This window comes from Mauremys mutica, chromosome 6 (assembly GCF_020497125.1).
Source record: "Mauremys mutica isolate MM-2020 ecotype Southern chromosome 6, ASM2049712v1, whole genome shotgun sequence".
In the NCBI taxonomy this organism is placed as follows: Eukaryota; Metazoa; Chordata; order Testudines; family Geoemydidae; genus Mauremys; species Mauremys mutica.
The window spans coordinates 95249876-95271964 of NC_059077.1; the positions used below are offsets into that span (position 1 = coordinate 95249876).

The 22089-nt window shown below is 41.7% G+C and overlaps 1 long non-coding RNA gene across 1 annotated transcript; it reads left to right on the top strand.

The window, feature by feature from the left end:
* Positions 1 to 8304: 8304 nt before the first annotated feature.
* On the top strand, positions 8305 to 17956 carry LOC123373212. Its single transcript, XR_006580617.1, has 5 exons — positions 8305 to 8603; positions 13676 to 13847; positions 15880 to 15970; positions 16958 to 17069; positions 17855 to 17956. It is a non-coding gene; the product is annotated as an uncharacterized LOC123373212 (long non-coding RNA).
* Positions 17957 to 22089: the final 4133 nt, after the last annotated feature.

The window sequence follows — 22089 nt, forward strand, 5'->3', positions numbered from 1 at the left end:
GTGCTACATACTGGCATTCTGTGTGGCTTTGCATAGAAACACAGAAGGCTAATAGACTGCATAATCGATCTCCTAGCCAATGCAAAATTGTTCTCTACCCCACATTATAGCAGAGTATAGCTAAGTGTATAGTGTTCTGTCTAGTTTAGTTTTAAAAAGCGTCAAAGGATAGGGCTTCCACCACTTCCTTAAGGAAACTATTCCACAGTCTCGTCTTCCATCCCCTCACTCCTCTCTTGGTCTATTGAAACTCCACACCCCCGCTTCCCAAAATGGACTCCACACAATGTGGACAGCCCTCTATAGTATCTGAATAAGGAAGAAATGGTTCCTCAGCAGCACCTGAGTCACTCTTTAGCATCTGGTAGGGGTGATCCACTTACAGAGAATCCCTCCACAGGTAGGGGGATGGTTCGGCCCATTACCAATATCTGTGTTGCAGTGGAGTTCAAACCCCCACTAAGTTAAGTGGTGTGACTAGTTTTAACTTGTTCTCTAGTTGGAGACCTTCACTTGTGTATTTTGGAGGTTCTTTTTTCCATAATATAATAATCCTTAAAGAGAAAGCAAAACTAGCAGTTCCAATTCAGTACTGCCCTTCCAGGAGCCAGAGCATAGAAGGACAGCCACGGGACAGGAAGGAGTAAATTGTGGCTTTCTGCCACCTTTCTGCTCTCTGGATTCAAGACTGTTTGAGGGGCCAAAAGATCCTAACCTGCCTATGATGAAGGCCAGAACTACTGTAGCAGCATATGTCACTTATTCCCACCTCTGATCCCCTCCCCTCAGCCCCATCCCCAGAATTTGTCCTACACCAGGGCCATTGACATACTCAGCACTTACTTAAGCAAAACGCTCATTGATTTCAAGTGGAATTTTGCCTGAGAAAGAATTGCAGGACTGGATCATAAAGGTGGATCATTTCAGGATAATTACTGTTCCACCCCTTAATATTTTTGTCGCTAGTATTTTTTTCCTTCAGCCTTAGAACAACAGGTTGTCTTGTAATCCTACACAAACATATCCCTGGATTGCATTTTTGTAACTAAAAATTCTGCACTGAACGTTACTGAGAATAATCTGACACTGCATATCAAATAACAGTAAAATCCAGTCCTCTAATAGGCCCATAGCCTCTGGCTGAGTTAGTGAAGTCCTCAAATCAATAAAGACTTCAGGTTACCATTACCCCACCATTTACTCTACTTTAAACCAGCAAGTGACCCATGCCCCATACTGCAGAGGAAGGTAAAAAAAAACCACAGCCAGGGTCTCCATCAATCTGACTTGCGGGAACATTCTTTCCTGACTCCAAATATGGTGATCAGTTAGACCCTAAGTATGTCAGCACCCACCAGCCAGGCACCTGGGAAAGAATTCTTGGTAGTAACTCAGAGCCCTCCCCATCCAGTGTCCTATCTCTGGCAGTTGGAGATATTTGCTAATAGCAGTTGCAGATAAGCCATATGCCATGGCAGGGAATCTCATCATACCATCCCCTCCACCAACTAATCAAGTTCATTCTTGAAACCAGTTAGGTTTTTGCCCCCACGGCTCCCCTTGGAAGGCTGTTCCAGAACTTCACTTCTCTGATGGTTAGAATGCATCCCAAAAGCATAACAGGAGAACACTTAAACAACCTTTTAGCAGGCAGAGTTACAATGATGCAACTGCACATTTTCTGCCACGTGATCAAGTAGACACTCCCAATGTAGTTTAGTGCTTGCTTGCACACTGTGCTTAACGTTAAGGGGATCAGCAGTTAAGAATTTCCTCTTGTGCTTTGCTACCCCTCCTAGAAGGTGCCTTCATTGTCAAATTAAAGCATTGTTTTTAACTAGATACACGACAGCGAAAGACAGTTTAATAACATCCAAGTTATTACAAGTAGGGTGTGGTGGGCTTTCTCCAGTGTAGTGCCTCTCTCTCTCCAGAGCTTCAAAACAGGTCTGGAAATCAGGAAGTTACTGCTACTGGAAGTATCAACATTGAAGTTTATTGTTCTTTTATGATAACAGTCCAGGAAAAAAAATACAAGCATGCAGGGCCTGATTTCCATAAATTACTGAGGCAAAACTCCCATGACTTCAATGGGAATTTTGCCTGAACAAGGACACCAGTATTAGCTGCTCAATGGGTAACATTATCCTAACCTGCATGTGAACACATGAATAGCAGGCAGCCCACTAAAGGCAACTAATGTGGGACTGGTTCTTTAACAGATTATAGATCCTAATAGGTGGACATAAGGTAGCCTGAAATCATCACAAGCTCCAAAACATTCTAGTTTTGCACTGCACCTATATGAAGAAAGGGATGCATATATAGTAAATATCTGGGGCCAGATCGTCAACTGGTGCAGCTCCACTGCCTGATTTCAATAGAGTGACATCAGCTAACACTAGCTAAGGATCTGACCCTAGGTATATGAACTCATGTGTATACAGGATTAACAACCTCAGGTATCTAAAACCCTATTACCCAAGGTGGTCCCACCCCCTGACTACCTTGCAAATTCCTTTGATTATCTGAAAACTTGATTACTCAAACTTATTCTGTGTTCCAAATGACATTCAGATCATAGAGGTTGCACAGTAGATAGAAATATATCAAAAATAGAGGAGAAAACATTCTATGTTTTGGTCATTTTTACAGCAACTTGATGCATATGAAAGCCACTTTACAAACTCATAAACAACCTCCTGAAGTGTCCCATTTACTGTTATTCCCCATATGCAAATCAAATATGGTTTAGAACACTCCATAAAATGATCAAAGAGTGCTAACCGCGGGGTTACAATTCGTTTATTTTAGGTAAGACAACAAAAGAAAAACAAAACATGTGATCCACTCAAAGATGTCTTGCCCCAGCTGCTGATTAACTCTTATTAACAGATTATCCTTTTGCATAGACTAAAAAGATGCCCAGAGGGATTTTGTGTACAGCGCACAAATGCAAACAGACCCGCAGAGTAACAGTCACCTAACGCTTTGCTGCCCCCTCCCTTTTTAACTCTTCTCCATAACTTACCAGCTTGGATTTGGTGCGCTGCAAAAATTCTTCCATGTTGTCATAAGGAACCCGAGCAGGCAGGGCAAAGTTCCATGCACAGAGCCTCTGGGCTGACTGGGGCGGCTCCTTCCAGCTGCGGCTGCCGGGGCTGCTCCTGCTGCTGTCTGCGTCCTCTCCCGCCCCCTCAGCGCAGCGCTGCCCGGCCAACTCCTCTCTATTCTGGACAGTGGGAGGAAGCGACAGGGGTGCCCGGGACGGAGTGGGGCGGGACGGGGTTGCGCGCACAGTTCCAGAGGTCGGCCTGGCTCCTCGGCCAATAGCACGGGCGTCTCCGGCTGGCTGACGTCAAGCAGGCAAGTGCTGCAACCATGGACAGCGCCCAAAAGTGAGGACAAAGTGAGGGGATGCAGGGAACTCTGCAGCAAAGATGCACTGAGGAAGCGCTGGGTGTGTGTGTGCCTGGCTGGCGCTGCAGTGGGTTTTACTGGCTGGGGAAGGAATGGAAGCGCTGTCTGGACAAGGCAATGCACTCGGATGGCTCATAGTCGGAGGTGCCTGCTCCAGAGGAGTGATTTAAAACAGAATTACACAGAAGTGTTGCTGTGCCCCCACACACGTTGCCTCGGGGCCAACTACATTAGGATAAACTTACCTCAGTGAGGAACACTAGATTAGAGCCTACAAGGATTTAGTCTGATAAGAGAGATGGGGATTTAAATGGGTAACCATCTAAGGACAAAGCGACAAAGAGTCCTGTGGCACCTTATAGACTAACAGACGTATTGGAGCATGAGCTTTCCTGGGTGAATACCCACTTCGTCAGTGTGGTTTCTACTCCAAACTTCCAGTCCTGTGCTTTAAATACAAGAGCATCCTTTCTTTACAATAATTACTTATACAGCATCTCTCAGTTGGTGCTCTCAGTCAATGTACAAAGGTTAATTAATTCAGCCTAATTCACCTGTGTGGTAGTTTAACAGTTCTGCCCAGAGGTGTTGGAACAATTTGTATAGTGGGGGTGCTGAGAGCCATTGAACCAAAGGGTAAACTCTGTATTTGATGTAAACCACTTCAAGCCGGGGGGGGGGTGTAGCACCCCAAGCACCAGAACCTATGGTTCTGCCCCCATTTTACAAAGGGACAAACTGAAATGCAAAGGGATTGAAGGCCCTATCCAGGGCCCACTGAAGTCAATGGACATTGCTAACTCAAGATTACACAGTGAGTCAATAGCAAAGATGCAAATAAAACCCAGAAGTCCTGGCTGACTCTACTTCTCTGATCACTAGTACCCCTTGGCTTATATCCCTTACTATAGATAACTAACCTGAATATGAAGTTACCAAAATTATTACTCCCAATCAATCGTGCTTCATCTGTGGAGTTAGTAACTGGTGATTATCAATAAATTTGGTACTCTGAGGTCTGGGAATTTTTCTCCCTGGTATTATTTTACAGCCTATTGAAAATATTTCAGTAAAATCCAACAGCATCTGATTCCTCATTAACATGAACCTTTTCTGTGGGCTCTACTTCACTCCCACTTGGTTTAATAGTTCTTTCATGATATTTTGCAGATGATATTACTGATCTGTCTGTCACAAACTATATATCCTACATGGTAATATGCTCCTATTCTAATTTGTTGTGTGGAACAGAAAAACTGAACTGCACCCCAACCACTCAAATTTTAAAGATAAATCAATATTAAAATATTTAGTTGTTTGTAGTATAGGCCGAAGGGCATGGCTCTCAGAAACAATAACTGGGAAAGACAGAGTATTCAGGAAAAAAACATATTTCATCCTACAAAATTTCACAGTAGAATAGAGGGGATATTACTACATTTATTAGTGGTGTTTGGGGTTTTTTTAAATTTGAAACCCATTACTTCAATGAATCTGTCTCATGAGTACCTCAAAAAATTAGAGAGAATGCAGGTTTGGGGAGGCATATAGTACTTGGTTGAAGATTTACTGGACAATGAAGACTGAATTTTCTCAGAGGATGCAAAGCTGCATTTTTACATTGTCAGCAAACCCCTAATTTGCTTGCACTTTCAGATTAAGTAATTTTGCAGATATCTGTTTGCGCGCATCATTAAGAGACTTGTTTGAATGTGAGGGGTTTGTGGGTATAGTAGGTGAACACATTTTTACTTCCTACCCTTTTTGTCTCCCTTAGTGGTCTCTCAAAAGGTACTGGCAAAACCATTCTTCATGTCCTCCTACTTGCAGACCACAGCTCTACCTGACACACTCTATGTTGCTTATTCTAATGTATAGGTGTGTGAGTCCTGGCTTGTTAGTGAATAGCTCTAGATTGCCACCAGGTAGAGTATTGACAAGACAGAGAACCAGAGGAAAATATTTGTAAAAATATACTCTGAAGATGTAAATCTCTTGAAACTGCTCTTTAAAAAATGCATTTATGCAAATAATCCATTAATTATTCATTGTTAATTGTAAAGAGTGTACTGAAGTTGTAGATAGTATTTGATGGATATCCTGGGCCTGATTCTCCTCTCATGTACACTAATATACCACCATTGGTGGCCATGGAGTTACTCCTGATTTATAGTGAAGTAAATGAGAGGAGAACCAGGCCTCTTATTATTTCTAGTTATTCATTCATCTTTCTGATGTACCTAAACAAAGTAAATTAGTAATCCTTTCAGAGGCCCCTCCTAAGGGAGATAGTCTCCCCTTGATATGTATGCATAATTCCCATTGGCATCAATGGGAATTATGTGCATGAATCAAAATGAGAATTTACCCCTGAATCTCATTCATTGATTTATTTAAATTATTATAACAGTCTCCTTTGTAATGCTGAGTTTCCATTCAAAGTATAGCAGATTTGTTCACAAAATATCCTGTAATCAAGCAGAGAGAGAAACTAGGATCAATGGGTACACTTTTTTACGCTTTTGTGCTTCTGAATATGCAAATATAAATGATAACTTGCTTCCAAGTGAAAGCAAGTCAGAAGGGCATGCCCTCTTTTCTCATAGGTCTTGGGAAAAGGTCCTGTTTTAAACTTTTGCTGTTACTAAATCAATGCAAGGATTTATAATGACTGCAATAACATTTACTGTCTGTGTCCTAGAGAATGATAGCCCTAGTGATTATGTAGAAATGGAATGCCTAGACATTATGATCTTGTAAAAAGCTCTGTGGAGGAAAAATGGTCTAAGGCCTAAACTTTGGCCAAGTGAACTGTATGTATGGTCAGGTGAACTGTATGTGTGGCCTGGAGGAAGGAGGAAAGGTGGGGGGTAAAAGGAGAAGGGTAGGCAGAAACTACAAAAGCAGAACTAACTGTAGAAATTATAAAAGCAGAACTAACTGTAGAAATTATAAAAGTAGAATTAACCCTTTGTAACAGCTTATGATTAATAGCTGCCAGGTGACAGAGCAAGAAACTGCAAAGGGCAAAAGTAAGGAAAAACAGAAAAGGCTTGCTTTGCTTTATTCCTTATAGGGATGTAAAACTTTAAGGAAGTATATGTAATTTTTGTGGTTTTATCCTATATAAGCTCTCGCATTTTATCTGTTGGGAGGGTTCGGTTTCCTTGGCTGATTCCCCCATGCATGCACGTTTGATTGATCAATAAAGGAGCCTCAGGCTGTCTAATCGAAAATCAACCGTGTGGTCAGTTTTCCACAACAACTCTTTGCTTCACCACTGTAATTTTCCAGTCGAAAGTACATAAAGTATATTTAGAATTATATTCCCAGATATACTACATGGTACAGGACATTATGAACACTTCATGTAGGTCTTTGTTACTTTCCATTGTTTCCGTAATCTAGCTCCACCTTATTTCCTACATAAGAAAATATTTGGGATGTTTTGATTCCTTATTAGAGAGGAGCACAAATAGGAACCCCATTTCTTAATTATTCAAACCTTGAGAAAGTTTAGATTCAGATTTGAGCTTTGTATCTGGGGCCTATCTCTAATAATTACTAATTCCCAGGGGTGTTGGAGAGGTGGTAACATTCCTGTGGAAATCCACTGGCTGGGCAATTCCATTGTAAGCATATGTCAACACAAGTAAACATTTGAGTATGAGTTTTAATTTGTATTGTGATAGTGTTTCAAGGCCCAGTCAGGACTGAGACCATATTTTAATGGTTGCTCCACAAATACATGGGACAGTACAGTGCCTGTGCACGTGCCTAATAGAGAGATATCTGTTTAAGCAATCTATTGAGGGGTAGGTAGGAGTGAGTTGTATCTGAGTCATTGTTGCTAGACTGATGCACAATTAGCAGTCCACATCCAGAAGTTTCTGGAATTGGGTGTGGTAGTTTTGGGTATGCTCAATAGGTTCCCTCTAGCTGGACTCAGACTCCATGAGAGCAAGTAGTCAGGGCAGCTGCTTCACAAAGGGCCATGTGCCCTGTGTGGGTTAGGAGAAGCTGAGCCCAGGAGCAGAAAGGAGGCTGTTTTCGTTCCAAACTCTGAAACATTATGCAGCAGGTTAGTGATATTGTTAACCCTGCAACAGGGAAGCCCTGACAGTGTTAATTATAGAAATGGGAAGGGAAAATAATTTTATTTTAATTGTATACTTCAAATGTTTGATTTTAGCAAAACTGATTTAGTTAAATTGTCTCAACTAATATGATTCACCAACTTCTTTTTAAATGTGATAATGGGGAAAGAGTTGTTTATATTTTGCTATTCTCAGTTTTGTATTTTCTTGTAACAGGATTTTTTTTTAATCTATTTATTTAACTGAGCTTGGTTAATCAGTTAGCTGACTGGCGAACAGTGATTTCAGCAGAGGAAGAGTCTGCATGGATTCCAACTGAAGATTCCTACAAGCAAGTGGAGGAAAGATGCTGCTTTTGACTGCATAGATTTGGTGATCGAAGACTCCAACTCAGGTGAACTCAACCTAAAGCTTTTGGGAGCTCTGAGTTTCCTCTCACTGTGTTTCTGTGGGGACTGACCTGTTTAGATTTAATTTGTTTTCTTTATTTATGCTCACGTATAATTGTGAAGATAATGAATGTAGATTATAAAATAGCCATGTTATGTTTTAAAATTAAGTATTATTGTTATGTTTCTTCCTCATAAGATTTCTAAAGTTGGTACTTTTCATTCCTTTTAGGACTTGAATGTGGGGAGGTTGACCCTGTGCAATCCTTGCTGAAAACCCTTAGAGACTGAATTCTGGGTCTTCTGGTTCTTTTCTATGGGAGTTGGGGGGGGGGCGGAGGTTAGGCACTGGAGAAGGGCAATGAAGTGAACTCTAGCCCACCCAAAGGTTACACCTGCCATATAGACCTTACACTCTTACTTAAGACAAGAGAGAATATGTGAATGTTTTTGTAACATAGCTTGCCCTATGGCCTGGAGAGCCTGGGACAAAGCCAGTCCTGATTACAGGACGAGCCCCACCTGAGCAGAACCAGGTGATTCCAATACAAAAGGAGCAAGAAGTTGCAGTGAAGGGGGAAAACCCAGGAAACTTCAGCTATGTCTGGAGGGAATAAGAAGACTCCTACAGGACCCTGAGTCAGCAGGGGAGAAGCTCAGGAAGCAGGAGCTAGTGAAGAAAGCTCCAGGCAAGGAGGTCTGTGAGAAAGCCCATGCAAGTAGGGGAGAGACTACATAAACTCATCTGGAAAGGCCTGTGGAGAAGGACAAACTCCTGGCAAAAGGGGCTAGGGAAACAGAAAGTCCCTCAGAGAAGATAGGGCTGTGCCTTGAAGAAATTAGGATGAAGACTGAGAGTTTGTGTTTTCTTTTTTGAAAGACTTTGTGTTATTTTGGACTATGGGATGGGGCGGGGGAGAGAGAGAAACTAAACTAGGGTTGGGGCCTGAGGGGCCACTGTGCACCTGAGGATTCAGTAAATGGGGCTCCTTGTGGGGATTCTTTGAACTGAGTGAATTCTTAAAGGGCGGGGGGGGGCGGGGAGGAAACAGCAGGGATGGAGGCAGGGTACCTCTGGCCCCAAGAGGGTAGTCAAGAGGTGGCTGCTCATGTTACAGCACTCTGGAATTATATTCAAGATTAATGGAGTGAATGGATCACACTTATAGTACAAGTAATTAAAAAAGAATGGGGCTGCCTGTACCTATGGTGATTTCAAGGTTGCCATTAACCCAACTATTGTATATGGATTTTAATTGTATACTTCAAGAAGGGAGAATGTATTTGCTTCATTAGCCGGTGGTAGGCTTTTCTCTATTGATCTTGCTTAAACCTACCTATAAATGGAGATCGAAGATAGTGACAAGAAGTACCTTACTATTAACACCCACAAAGTCCTTTTAAAATATAATAGAATAGTGTTTGGAATAGCATCCACACCTGCTCTTTGCCAGTGAGCTATGAATCAGGTATGACATTATTCCTAGCATTCAGTGTTACTTGGGTGATATATTGGTCATGGGATCTAGTGATAAAGAGCACAGTGGGAACCTCCCAAATGTACTTGTCAGACTGTGTCTGAGAATGGTCTTAGAGTAAACAAGGAAAATATGTAAACGAGTCTTTGAATTTTCACATTGTGGTCATACTATTGACAAAGATGACTGGCATAAATCACAGTACAGAGCTGAAACTATCCTTAAGGCACCCCAACCACAAAGATTGTCACATTTGCATGCCTTTCAGGCCATAATTGGTTATTTCTATAGACTCTTGCCTAACACAGCAACAGTGTTACAACCTCGAAGCAAACTGTTACATAATGGAGGGTCCACCCAGTGTAGGAAGGCTTTTGATGAAGCAAAAGAAACTTATCAGGTGTAAAAGAGTTCTTTTAGACGCAAGACTTTGCTATTAAGTTAGCATATGATGTTTTCCCCATATGGAATAGGAGTAGTAATTTCCCATGTGATGGAATATCCTACTGAAAGGCCTATTGTATTGTCTTTTGCTTCTAGATTTCTTACTTCTGGAAAAACATAACTATGCTGAAATTGATAAAAGATCAGAGTTTTGTCTGGGGGGCATTAAAAAGTTTAACCAATATCTGTCTGGGAAATTACTTAGTGTGGTTACCAATAAGCAACCACTAGTTTTATTTTTTTTTAACCCGAAAGAAAGGATTACTACTAACGGCTGCAGTGCAGTTACAGAAGTGGGTGATGCTTGTGGGCACACGCACTCAGGGTATGTCTACACTGCAGTTAAAAACCCCTGGCTGGCCCCTGCCAGCTGACTCAGGCTCATGGGCTGCAGAGATGTTTAATTGCACGGTTGGCTTCCAGGCTTGGGCTGGAGCCTTGGCCCAAGGACCCTGAGAGGTGGGAGGGTCCCAGACCAAGCGTGGACGTCTACACTGCAGTGAAGCCAGGGCCGGCTCCAGGCACCAGCACAGCAAGCAGGCACTTGGGGTGGCCAAGAGGAGGGGGCGGCATGCCCGGCAATTCTCAGAGGGAAGGACCTGCCGCCGAAGAAGAAAGCAGTGTGGTGGAGCTGCCGCCAATCGCAATTGCGGCCTTCTCCCTCTGGCCCCCGCACTTGGGGCAGCAAACACCCTGGAGCCAGCCCTGAATGAAGCAGCCCCACAACCTGAGCCCCATGAGCCCAAGTCAGTTGGCCTGGGCTAGCTGCAGTCTTTTAATTGCAGTAAAGACATAGCCATAGAGTTCAAATATAGCAACCAACAGGCAAATGCAGATTGCTTATCATGCTTGCCCTTAGAAGTGGCAGGTAAAGACATTGAAGTGGAACCAGGGATAGTAGATGTTCTATTTGGCACAAATTGCACCCTCTTCAGTGACAAATGCCATGATACAAAGTGAAACTAGTCAGCACTGGATCATTTTTAATGTGTACGATATAATAAATAGATGGACTTCTGCACACAAACAACTGTGTCCAGCTCTCTTTGCTCAAAAAGAACAATTAAGTGTATAATAAAGTTGTCTAATGTGTGACACCAGAGAAGCTTTGTAGGAATAACTAAGGTGTCTCACACTCCAAAAATTATTTGACAACCACTCAGGGATTGTAACAATGAAAGTTGCCAGGTGTTTTGTGTGGTGGCCAGGGATTGATGCACAAATAGAGGAAATAGCAAAACAATGTCAAGGTTGTCAGCAAATGCAACACATACCTAAACATACTCCTTTATATCCTTGGGAATGGCCGACTACACTGGATCACTTATGAATCATGGGGTTTGATTGCAATAGGACACCTCTGATCTATCTGTGGCTCCGGAGCCACATGCCACTCTTCAGAAGTTAATATGTGGCTCCTTGTATAGGCACCAACTCCAGGGCTAGAGCTATAGGTGCCAATGTGCTGGGGGGTGCTTGCTGCTCAACTCCTGGCTCTGCCACAGGCCCTGCCCCCACTCCACCCCTTCCTGCCTGCTCCCCTGAGCCTGTCGTGCCCTCACTCCTCACCCCAAGAGCCTTCCTCAAAAACAGCTGATTGGGAAGTGTGGGGAGCAACGGGGAGGCACTGATTGGCAGGGCTGCTGGTGGGAGGGAGATGCTGGGAGTGGGGTGGGGGAGAAGCTGATGAGGGGGGCTGATGACATATTACTGTGGCTCTTTGGCAATGTATACTGGTAAATTCTGGCTCCTTCACAGGCTCAGGTTGGCCACCCCTGCAATAGATGCTCATTTTGCATGAATTCGGCATAGTGTTGAAAGTATTAAGACTTGTTTTCAAGGAACAGACTTCCTGAACAGATTGTGACAATAGAACTCAGTTAACATCTGAAGATCTTCAAGTGTTTGTCAAGAGAAATGATGTCAGACATATTACATCTGTTAGCTATCAGCCTGCTGCAATTGGAATACTGGAAAGATTTATCCAGACAGTCAAATAAGCAATTTGTGCTATGGCTCTGTATAAAGGCAGCCTAGAACACAAGATTGCAAACTTTCTATTGTCCTCTAGGAATTCAGTGTATGGTGTAATAAATTGGATAGCAGTGATGATGATGATGCTTCTAGGATGTAATTTAAGGGGTTGCCTGGACTTGGTAATGTCCAATCTACAGAGGGACATAAGAAACAGTGTGATCAAATAGTCACACCCAGCAGTGCAGTTTTCACCTGGGAGAAAATGTCCGTGCATATGTCTACACGTTGAGCTGGAGGTATAAATTCCAGCTTGAGGAGACATGCCTGCATTAGCTTTTATTGAGCTATTAATCTAAATATAGAATGTAGCCACTGTGGCACAAGGAAGATGAGGGAGCTAGCAGGCCAAGTACGTACCTTGGGATGGCTATGTACTCAGTGTGGCTACCCCCTCCTACCACTTGCATCACAGCAGCTACGCTCCTCTTTAGCATGATAGCTCAATAAGAGCTAATGCAGATATGTCTCCTCAAGTTGAAATTTTAACCTACAGAAGGTATGCATACACTTTGATATGTAAGAGAGCAGTGAGACTGTGATGTAATCACTCCCGGATTCCATAAACTGAGTAGCACCAAATGTCATGGCAAAGACATAAAACCAGCTTTTGAGCATAAGTTCCTCAGGATGTTCTACACCAGAGATGCTTGTTGAAACTAGTGAGCCTACAATACCACCACAGATGGTGATATGTGACAATACCTGTGAGCCTCATTTCCCTGTTTCTACTACAAGTGACCCTAACACTACAAAGAAGGAAGATGTTCCTGATACAGCTACCCCAGAAAATACAGATGCTGATCCAGATACTGCTGTGATGCCTACAAGATGTTCTCCAGAGAAGTCATAATCTACCTCTCAAACTTAATTTGGAGCATGTTGTATAATTAATGATTAAAGCATTTGAGGCCCTTTTTCTGCAGCTATATTGGGAGAGCAGCAGTCATGAGCCAAAAAGCAGAAAGTCACATCCTCATATTCCATCTAAATTACATTTAAAATAATGTAATATCAGTCTGTTAAGAAGGAGATCCTGTCCTAATAGTACCTATTACCACCAGGTAAAGAAACGGCTCTTAAGATATTTAAAGCAAACTTTGTTTGATAGCAGTCTGTCTGTCTTGCAAGGAATCACTTATCAACAGTTTTAGATGTGAAATCTCTACTTTATTGTTTTGCTTCATAGTCCCTACTAATTGATTGTCTGGTTCTTTGATTAGTTATGCAACAGACAGAAACAATTTTGAAAGGTGTAAATCAACTAAAGTGGTGGGGTCTGATAGGGTAAAGATTGTTTCACAATGGGCTAGGACTGGTGAAAAATACTATCTTGTAGTACTTTAGTAAAATGATTGATTAAGGTACAGCTAAACAGGACTCAAGTTTCACTATCTAACCTGGGATCCAAAAGGAAGTTCTTTGCCACCTTTAAGTTCCAATCTTGCAACAGAAAAGCTTCAAAAACAGATTCCAACGAGAAACTGCTGAACTTGAATTAATATGCAAACTAGATACCATCAATTTAGGTTTGAATAGAGACTGGGAATGGCTGAGCCATTATACACATTGAATCTATTTCCCCATGTTAAGTATCCTCACACCTTCTTGTCAAACTGTCTGAAATGGGCCATCTTGATTATCACTACAAAAGTTTTTTTTCCTCCTGCTGATAATTGCTCACCTTAATTAATTACTCTCTTACAGTTTTTTCATGTTCTGTGTGTGTGTATTCTGACTATATGTTCCATTCCATGCATCTGATGAAGTGGGCTGTAGCCCATGCAACCTTATGCTCAAATAAATTTATTAGTCTCTAAGGTGCCACAAGTACTCCTTTTCTTCAGAAAAAGGACACGGTCCCAAGATCAGAGCTGATTGACTTCAACACCCTGCCAATTATACTGTTCAGAAGCTGGAGTCCCTGGATGACGACCTGTTCCTGAATGGCCCGCAGGAAAAGTTCATCTACCTTGTTGGGAGTGGTGAGTATTGTATGCCTAGTGTGTGTATTCTGTTTTGGTAACTGTTAATAAATAGAGGCTAAGGATATTACTGTGTCAGGCTCTTTCACTGGTAAAAGACCCTGCAAACCTGCAGAAGAGTATGCCCTGAGCCCTAGGAACTGAATAAGGGAAGGTGCCCTTCACTCAGAGCCCTAAGAACTGGGAAAGGGTGGGGGTGCCTAAATCAGCTGGGTTATGCCTTGAGTCCTAGTAAAAGTGGGTGTAGGTAACACAAGTGACCATAACACTACAGAACAGGAAAATGTTCCTGATACAGCTACCCCAGAAAGTACAGACTCTGATCCAGATACTGCTGTGATGCCTACAAGATGCTATCCAGAGAGAAGTCATAATCTACTCCTTAGAATTAATGTGGAGCATGTTGTTGTATAATTAATTATAAAGCATTTGTAATATTTGTATGTTCTCTTACTTTAAATGGGGAGGTGTATGCCATCTATAGGAATTGGGTAGTTACCTTGATCAATCGGTCCATCAGCCCTCACAGAGAGAGCGCCAATCACAACATGTCTGTTATGGTGTTCTAGCCAGTCCTTCAGCCACTCCGCTGGCCAGGCTGTCAGTGGTACCGGACACCTGATCAGCATAGCACACCGCAGTCCAGAACCTCTGAGCGATCTGCTAGCCTCAGTCTCCCAAGTAGCTGAGATTAGTCACGTGCAACCATACCAGGGAGGAATTTGGTAGTATCTCTTCAAAAAGTTGAGCCATCTAATGGCACTCACTGTTCCTTGTTTTAGAAACTAGCCAGAGCTGTAGTATATTGCTAGGCCTTGCATGTCTGCATATAGAAAGTAAACATGGTTACGTGAAAGCCTACTGTGCCCATGTGGCTTCTTCATATTATTGTCGTTTAAAGATCAAAGGAGACAACAGGTTTTTACATTTGATATAGATTTCAGGAGATTATTGCAGGATAATGAGTGTTGCTGATATTTTTTTTTCCATTTATTTTCTGCTTCAATAGCAGTGTATTCTGCACTCATAAGGCTCTTCAGCGAAGAATGCATGGTGTAAAGCTAACAGTCTTGGCTATTAATGATCATTAGTGTCACTACTATGAAAAGATTCATGTTGGTATTACTTATTAAAGGCAATCAAAATGTGCTATTACGTTCCTAATTACAATATTTACTCAGATTCCCCTACTTACACACAGTACAAATACAGTGCAGGCAGCTGTTGTAGGAGCTTCCCCATGCAGCACTGGAAATGCCATCATCCTTCAGCTGAAGGCACTGCTATTTTTAAAGGGGGAAACTGGACTCCATCTGAATCTTTGTGTTTAAAGAGCCAATTCTCTACCTTTGTGTATGTATTGAGTCACTGGTAGTTTTGCTGGGATAAGTGCTGAAGCAATGGAGCAGAAGTGAATAGGAGCTGTACACACCTAATTTTGCCTAACAGCAAAATTTGGGCTTCAAATTAAGCCTCTTGATTAGAAACCAATACACTTTTCTTAAATATATGTTGTACTTGTTATCCTTTATACTATAATTCCTCGGTAGAGACAGACCCTCCAAAATACTAGAAAGTATTTTTGAGGGACGTTGTTGTTGTTACATGGAAGAACACCAACATAGGAAGCAGTTCTGAGGCTACAGCAACACTTTAGAGCTATGGGAGTGATTGCCAGCTTATGCAGACATATTAGCACTAGCTCTCATCAAGCAGGTACACTTAAAAATAGTGTAGCAGGGGCAGCGGTGAACAGTGGCATGGCCTAGCCGTCCTGAGTACAAACCCACCTGGGCCCTGTTTGTATGTACTTGAGACAGCTAGCTCATGTCAACATGCGCCACTGGCCATGTTACCACAGCTACACTACTATTTTTAGCGCACTCACTTATGACAGCTGGCGTGAGTGCATCTGCATGAGCTGGGATTTGCATCCCTAGCTCCAAGTGTAGACCTAGCTCGAGAGCAGTCAAAATAGGCTCTCAGCAGAGGTTTTAGTTTAACAAAAGCGCTTTTTTGTGCCATCTTACAGGAGAACCAGGAAGCAGCAGGAACAAATTAACTCTTACAAATGATCCAGATTTACAATCCAGCAATAACCAGATTAATATCAGAAGCACAGGGTATGGCATTTGATACCTTTTCTCATGCTATCCCAATATTCACAACAAACTCTTCATGATCTGGTCCTAATAATGCTCTATCTTTGTATATTTGTGTTCTATAAAACTTATATTTTAACTGATGCTGTTTAGGTATTTCTAAAATTCAGGTACCTCTTTAGTCTTTTTTTTTTTTCTTCCCTTCCTCCCCCTCCCCCGACTTTTGTAAGTAATTCCCATATGTCCATGCTGATCTCTGGAACCCTATCTCTCAGCTACACTCAATTGGCGTCATTCACCTCTGCCTTACTCCAATTTGGAACTAGACTAATTCTATTGATTTCAGTGATGAAGCTGGTCTAGTTGATGTAAGAAATAGTTAAATTTAAAGGCTCATCTCTTCATCATGTTTACATTGGTGACCTCTGAGTTTAGGTAAAACCAGGCTTTTTTATTTTGTTAAAAGACAACTAAAACCATCACAGAAGCCATTAAAAGCTGTCCGTCTTCTGTTTTGGTTAAGTCAATGTCCAAACCAATTTATGAGAATTTTATAAAAAATACTATCAAAAGAATAATTTCCCTTGAAAACAGAGAATAATAGTGGAAGAACAGAGATTACCTGGATTGTGTTGTCACAGATAAACTGTGATTCTGTGCTCTACTCTACAGCACATTCTGTATTGGTGCAAGGTGGGTCCCTAGGTCAGGATATTCAGGAAGGCTAGCTTTCACTGACTCTTCCGCCTTTTCTGATTTTCTCGTAGTTAATAAAACCTTGTGGAAATGCATTTTTCTGTCATTTGAACCATTGTTAACTGAAAGTGAGACTAAACGTTAGGGAAAAGTAGAAATTAGAGCTGCCTGAAATGCTACAGCTGAATGAGGGGTTTAACAAAACTCCCCCCCTCCTTTAGCAATGGTACATGACTAGCATTGTTTGTTGCAAATGTAGTATAGTACAATACCAAAAAAATGCATTATTAAGTTTTATTTTTTTCTTCTCAGCAACCTCTTCAAGAAACCCAGAAGGAATTTGCTTGGCAATTAATCTATCCACTTCTGTGGTTAGACTGTATTTTCTTCTCCTCTATCTCTCCTTCACATGGATGTGTCCAAGGTAGGGATGGAGGACATTGTGTTCAGGGATCTCCCTATCAATGCTCATTTTCTACCTTGGAGAGCCAATTAAAGAGAAATTGCCTAGAGCTTTAAGCTGTCCACAGAGCACTAGAGCTAACTTATTTTCTAGCAAAATGCTGTTTTCAAGTGTTCTACACAAAAAAACTTAATTCAAATAAAGGAGTGGTGTTATTTCTGTCAAAGGTCAGAATTTTCTAATTTACCTGCCAATCAAAATTCTTTTACTTCTGTTCATCTAGTAACTTGCTTCTGCTTTTATTAGGTGGTAACTTGCTTCCACTGCCATTGCACTACCGACATTATACATTTAAGATACAGAAAATATGGCTGTTAAAATCAGTCTGGTTTTCCTGAACTCACTTTGGAGACTTGCATCTTAGTTTCTTACATTAGCTTGATTTATAGCATGATTACTGATGATGCCTCTTAAATCCTCGTTAAGGCTCTGATCCTGCAAGCACATAAGCATGTGCCTACATTTACTCACATGTATAGCAACTATTCATTTGATTAAAGTGAAAAACATGCTTGCTGGATCAGGGCCTAAATTAGCAATACTCTGCATAATGTTTACTTATAAAATTCTTCTCTATTTTTTTAAAGTGGGGGGGGGAGGATCTAGTACTAGAAATTGCCAAACCACTCAGCTAATGTGTTTTTTCCTTTCCAATGTAGTAGTAATATCTTCCATATAAAATATATAGTACCTCTTATCTGTGTATGGCACCACTCAGCTAATGGTCCCCTCCCCCATTTCTTTAGATACATTATCTAAGAAGGAAACATTTCTATAACACCTTTCATCTGAAGATTTCAAATTGTGGTAGAAATATTCCTTAAGCCTCACAAGACCATATGAGACAGGCAAGTATTCTATCCATTTTACACATGGTTAAATTGATACACAGTGAAATGACTTGCTCAAAGATTACAGTGGCACTACAGAGTGGGGGGGGTGTGATTTTTTTTCCCTTACTTGTGTACCCATACTCAAGCTACTGGAAGTAGACGTGTAGCCACAGTAGGACAGGCAGTGAAGGTGCTCCTTAGCTGGGCTGTGCACATAGCCACCAGCTTCAGGAAGGTTTGTACTCAACACAGCTAAGCCATGTCTCTGCTGCTGGTGGTGCTACCACGGCTACACTTCTACTTGCACTAGCTCCGTCAGGGTTAGCGTGAGTATGTGTAATGAGCAGGGGCATCATACCCCTAGCTCGAAGTGTAGATGTAGCCACAATGAGTCAATGGATGAATCAGGAATAAAACCAAGGAGTTCTGCCCCCCCAGTCTCTTGCTCTAACTGCTACACCACTATTTCTCATCTGTTTCATACTATACTCATGGGCAATGTAGGAGCTGAAGATATACAAATGATCTCATTGCATTCTGCTTGTGGCAACTATGGGGATTGAACAGCTTCGATAATTCTTTTTAAATGGCCTGCTGCCTCAGTCCTTATCCAAAGAGTTGAGTGAGTAATATATTTGAACTTTTAATTTTTTGCTGGCCACCTTCATGCCCAAATGTCTTCACTTTCTGTGAGCTTTCAAGTTGTTGCTTTGTTTGGCTAGTAAAATTAAACAACAAAATTGTGGAAAGCCAACTTCAAAGCTGCATGTACAGTAACTTCTCGCTTAGCGTTGTAGTTATGTTCCTGAAAAATGCTACTTTAAGCAAAACAATGTTAAGCGAATCCAATTTCTCCATAAGAATTAATGTAAATGGTGGGGGAGGGGAGGTTCCAGGGGAATTTTTTTACCAGCTAAGACTATATTTTATTCATACACACACACACACACACACACACATATATACACACACACAGTATAAGTTTTAAACTAACAATTTAATACTGTACACAGCAATGGTGATTGTAAAGCTTGGTCGAGGTGGTGGAGTCAAAGGGTGGGATATTTCCCAGGGAATGCCTTGCTGCTAAATGAAGAACTAACACTTGGCTGAGCCCTCAAGGGTTAACACATTGTTGTTAATGTAGCCTCCCACTCTACAAAGCAGCAGGAATGGAGGGAGGAGACACAGCATGGCAGAGAGAGACATAGACACACACTGTGTGTGTGTGTGTGTGTGACATGCGCTTTGCCCCTTTAAGTACTCTGACCCCTCTCTAAGTACACTGCCTCGTTAGTAGGTCAGCAAGTTGAGACAGCAGCTGCTGCCAGCACATTCCCTCCCTCCTGAGCCCTGTCATGTCCCCTAACCCCCCACCCCCCGACTCTGTGGGGATAAGGTACAGGAGCAGGGAGAGGGAGACACCCTGACATTAGCACCCCCCTCCTCCTCTGTACAGCAAGCAGGAGGCTCCTGGGTGCAGCTCCAAGGCAGAGGGCAGGAGCAGCACACGGCAATGGCGGGAGGGACAGCTGAACTGCCCAGCAATTGATAGCCTGCTGGGTGGCTGCTGCACAGGGAACTTAGGGGAGTTGATGGGGGGGCTGCCGGTCCACCCTGGTTCCAATGGTTGCTCTTCCTGCAAGCAGTGGACAAAGCAGGCGGGTGCCAAACAATGTTATAAGGGAGCATTGCACAACTTTAAACAAGTACGTTCTGTAATTGATCAGCAACATAACAACGTTAACCGGGACAACCTTAAATGAGGAGTTACTGTACAAGTATGCACTGATTCTATTTTAAATTTGCATACATTCACTTTGGTACTCGTAATTGGAGAGCAAAACAATAATTTCAGCACTACCAAGTGATAGCAGAAGTCAGGGCCTTACAGGTCTACTTCCCATTGAAAGAGACCTCAGTAATGTGGAGTCTAGCAATCTTACTGCAGCTTGTCTTATTTACACATTAATCCTGGAACAGAGGTAGTCACAAATGGCACACAAGCAACCTCTTCTTTCAGGGATCTTAACCCAAACACCAGTTCCCAGGGAGCAACTCTGTCCCAAGAATTCTCTCTTAATTATAGAGAGTAAGACAGAGAGAACTCCCTGGCTGCTTGCCACAGCTTTCCCCCAAACGATACTACGTCAGAAAACTAACACACTTCCAAGACAAAAAACAAACTAGCCCACTAAGAGGGATCTTGTAAGACTATGTATAGCAGCACCATGGTGACTCTTGCCATAACAATATTATTTGACCAATCACAACTATCTCAAATATTCATAAAAATTCCTTAAATTAAAATTCACAAAGAGATTTTTCTTGAATAAATTCAAATGAGATAATTTGAGGAAATCACAATTTATGTATGGATATTTTTTTGACAAGAGACTAAAATAATCTAACAAATTCCTTGTGAATTATTTGCTTAGTTTTACTAACAAGATCCCTTCTTTTGTTCCAGTTCTGTTCTTCTATTGACATGCTCATTGACTTAATGTATTGAAGATGTAACTGACTTATTTGATCTTGTAATGTAATGATACTGTATCCAGCTATTGATTTCTATTCAACATGTTAGCATCCACTTCAGCTGTAATCTGCATCTGCAAAGCGTGGTCAGCCAAACCATTTCAATTGTAGGGAGGGCTTTAGTGGCATAACATCTTTCTTCACATATACTTAGTTGTGTCTGCATTACAGAGGATAACTCTTAGCAGAGATGTTGCCCCTTTAGGGACAAAAGGCAATGAAAAGAAGTAATGAGAACTTTCTCATGGTCCCTATAAACAAAACACTAAACCAGATGGGAACACTGCCCATTTAATTAAGTAACATTTGTACAATTTTTCCAAAAGCAGATGTGTAAGGGTTTGGAAGGTTTTTTTTCTGTCTTTTCCTCTTTAAATTAAATTCAACTAATAGAGTCAGAAAATTCCCACTTTGTCTTTTGTCTCATTTATATTGCAAGCTTTTCTGTGCAGGAACTTTGTCTTCCAACATGTCTGTAAAGTGCTAGATACCTGTCATAAATGATGACATGGGATGAAAGAGTATCTAGATAATGGGAGATGAGCCTTCTGTGTGTCCAGGGTTTTAATGATACCTAGACTCAGATGAATTCTAGAAAATCCAGTAAAATGATGGTGAAGTTCAGAGAAAGGTGGCAGTCTAGGCAGGATTCAGGTGGCAAAATGGAACAGCTCATTCTCCCTGCTTTCTCAGAGCCATTTGGGGGGGGGGGGCACTCACAGCGTAAACAACACTCTCTACTATCGTTTGCTACACTGGCTAACTTTATTTAAAAAAAAGTCATAGCTTTCAAAGATCCTTGTGCTCCTGTTGTGCAGAAACCAGGAGAATCTTGCTCCCAGAGTAGTACTAGGTGCCCCTCAAGGGAAGACGTGTAATGACCATGAGATTATTGCCCCATCCTCCTTCTGTACTAGCCAGTAGAAATAGATGACAAGAAGTGGGGGAAGCACATGGCCATCTAGTCTACTATTGTCTCTGATAGTGGTAAGCAGCAGGTGCTTCAGAGGATGTTGTAAGAAATGCCACTGGAGATTAGATGATTACAGAATAACTAGTCCATAGAGGAAGCTTACTAGAGCTGCTTGAAATTTTCAAGTTTCAAATTTTTTTAGATTAACGAATCCCACGGAATTTCACCAAAACTCCCATTTCCTAACCAGCTCTATTGCTAACCCATGTCATTTAGCAGCTGAGATATGCCTTGAACCATGAGGGTTTATGTCCACTCTCTTGTTCCACATCTGATGTACGTGGATGTTCTTATACATGTAAATATCTAATTCTTTTTTAAAAACACGTCAACTTCTTGGTCTCAACGACATCTGGCGGCAGTTGGTTTCCAGGCTAATTATGTTGTGTAAATAAAATATATATATATTTTAAATGTGCTGCCTTTCCATTGTATTGAATATCTCCAGAAGTGAACTTCCAGATCTTTGCAGATTGAACAGAGAAATGCATACTGATGACAACCTTATATTATAAAGTTATACAGAGTGGCCTAACACACTGTTAGAAACTACAGTCTGGAACAACATCTTTACAAAACTGTATCTGTAACGAGTCTCCTTTTGGAAAGTCACTTTATTTGGGAAAGCTAAATCTCT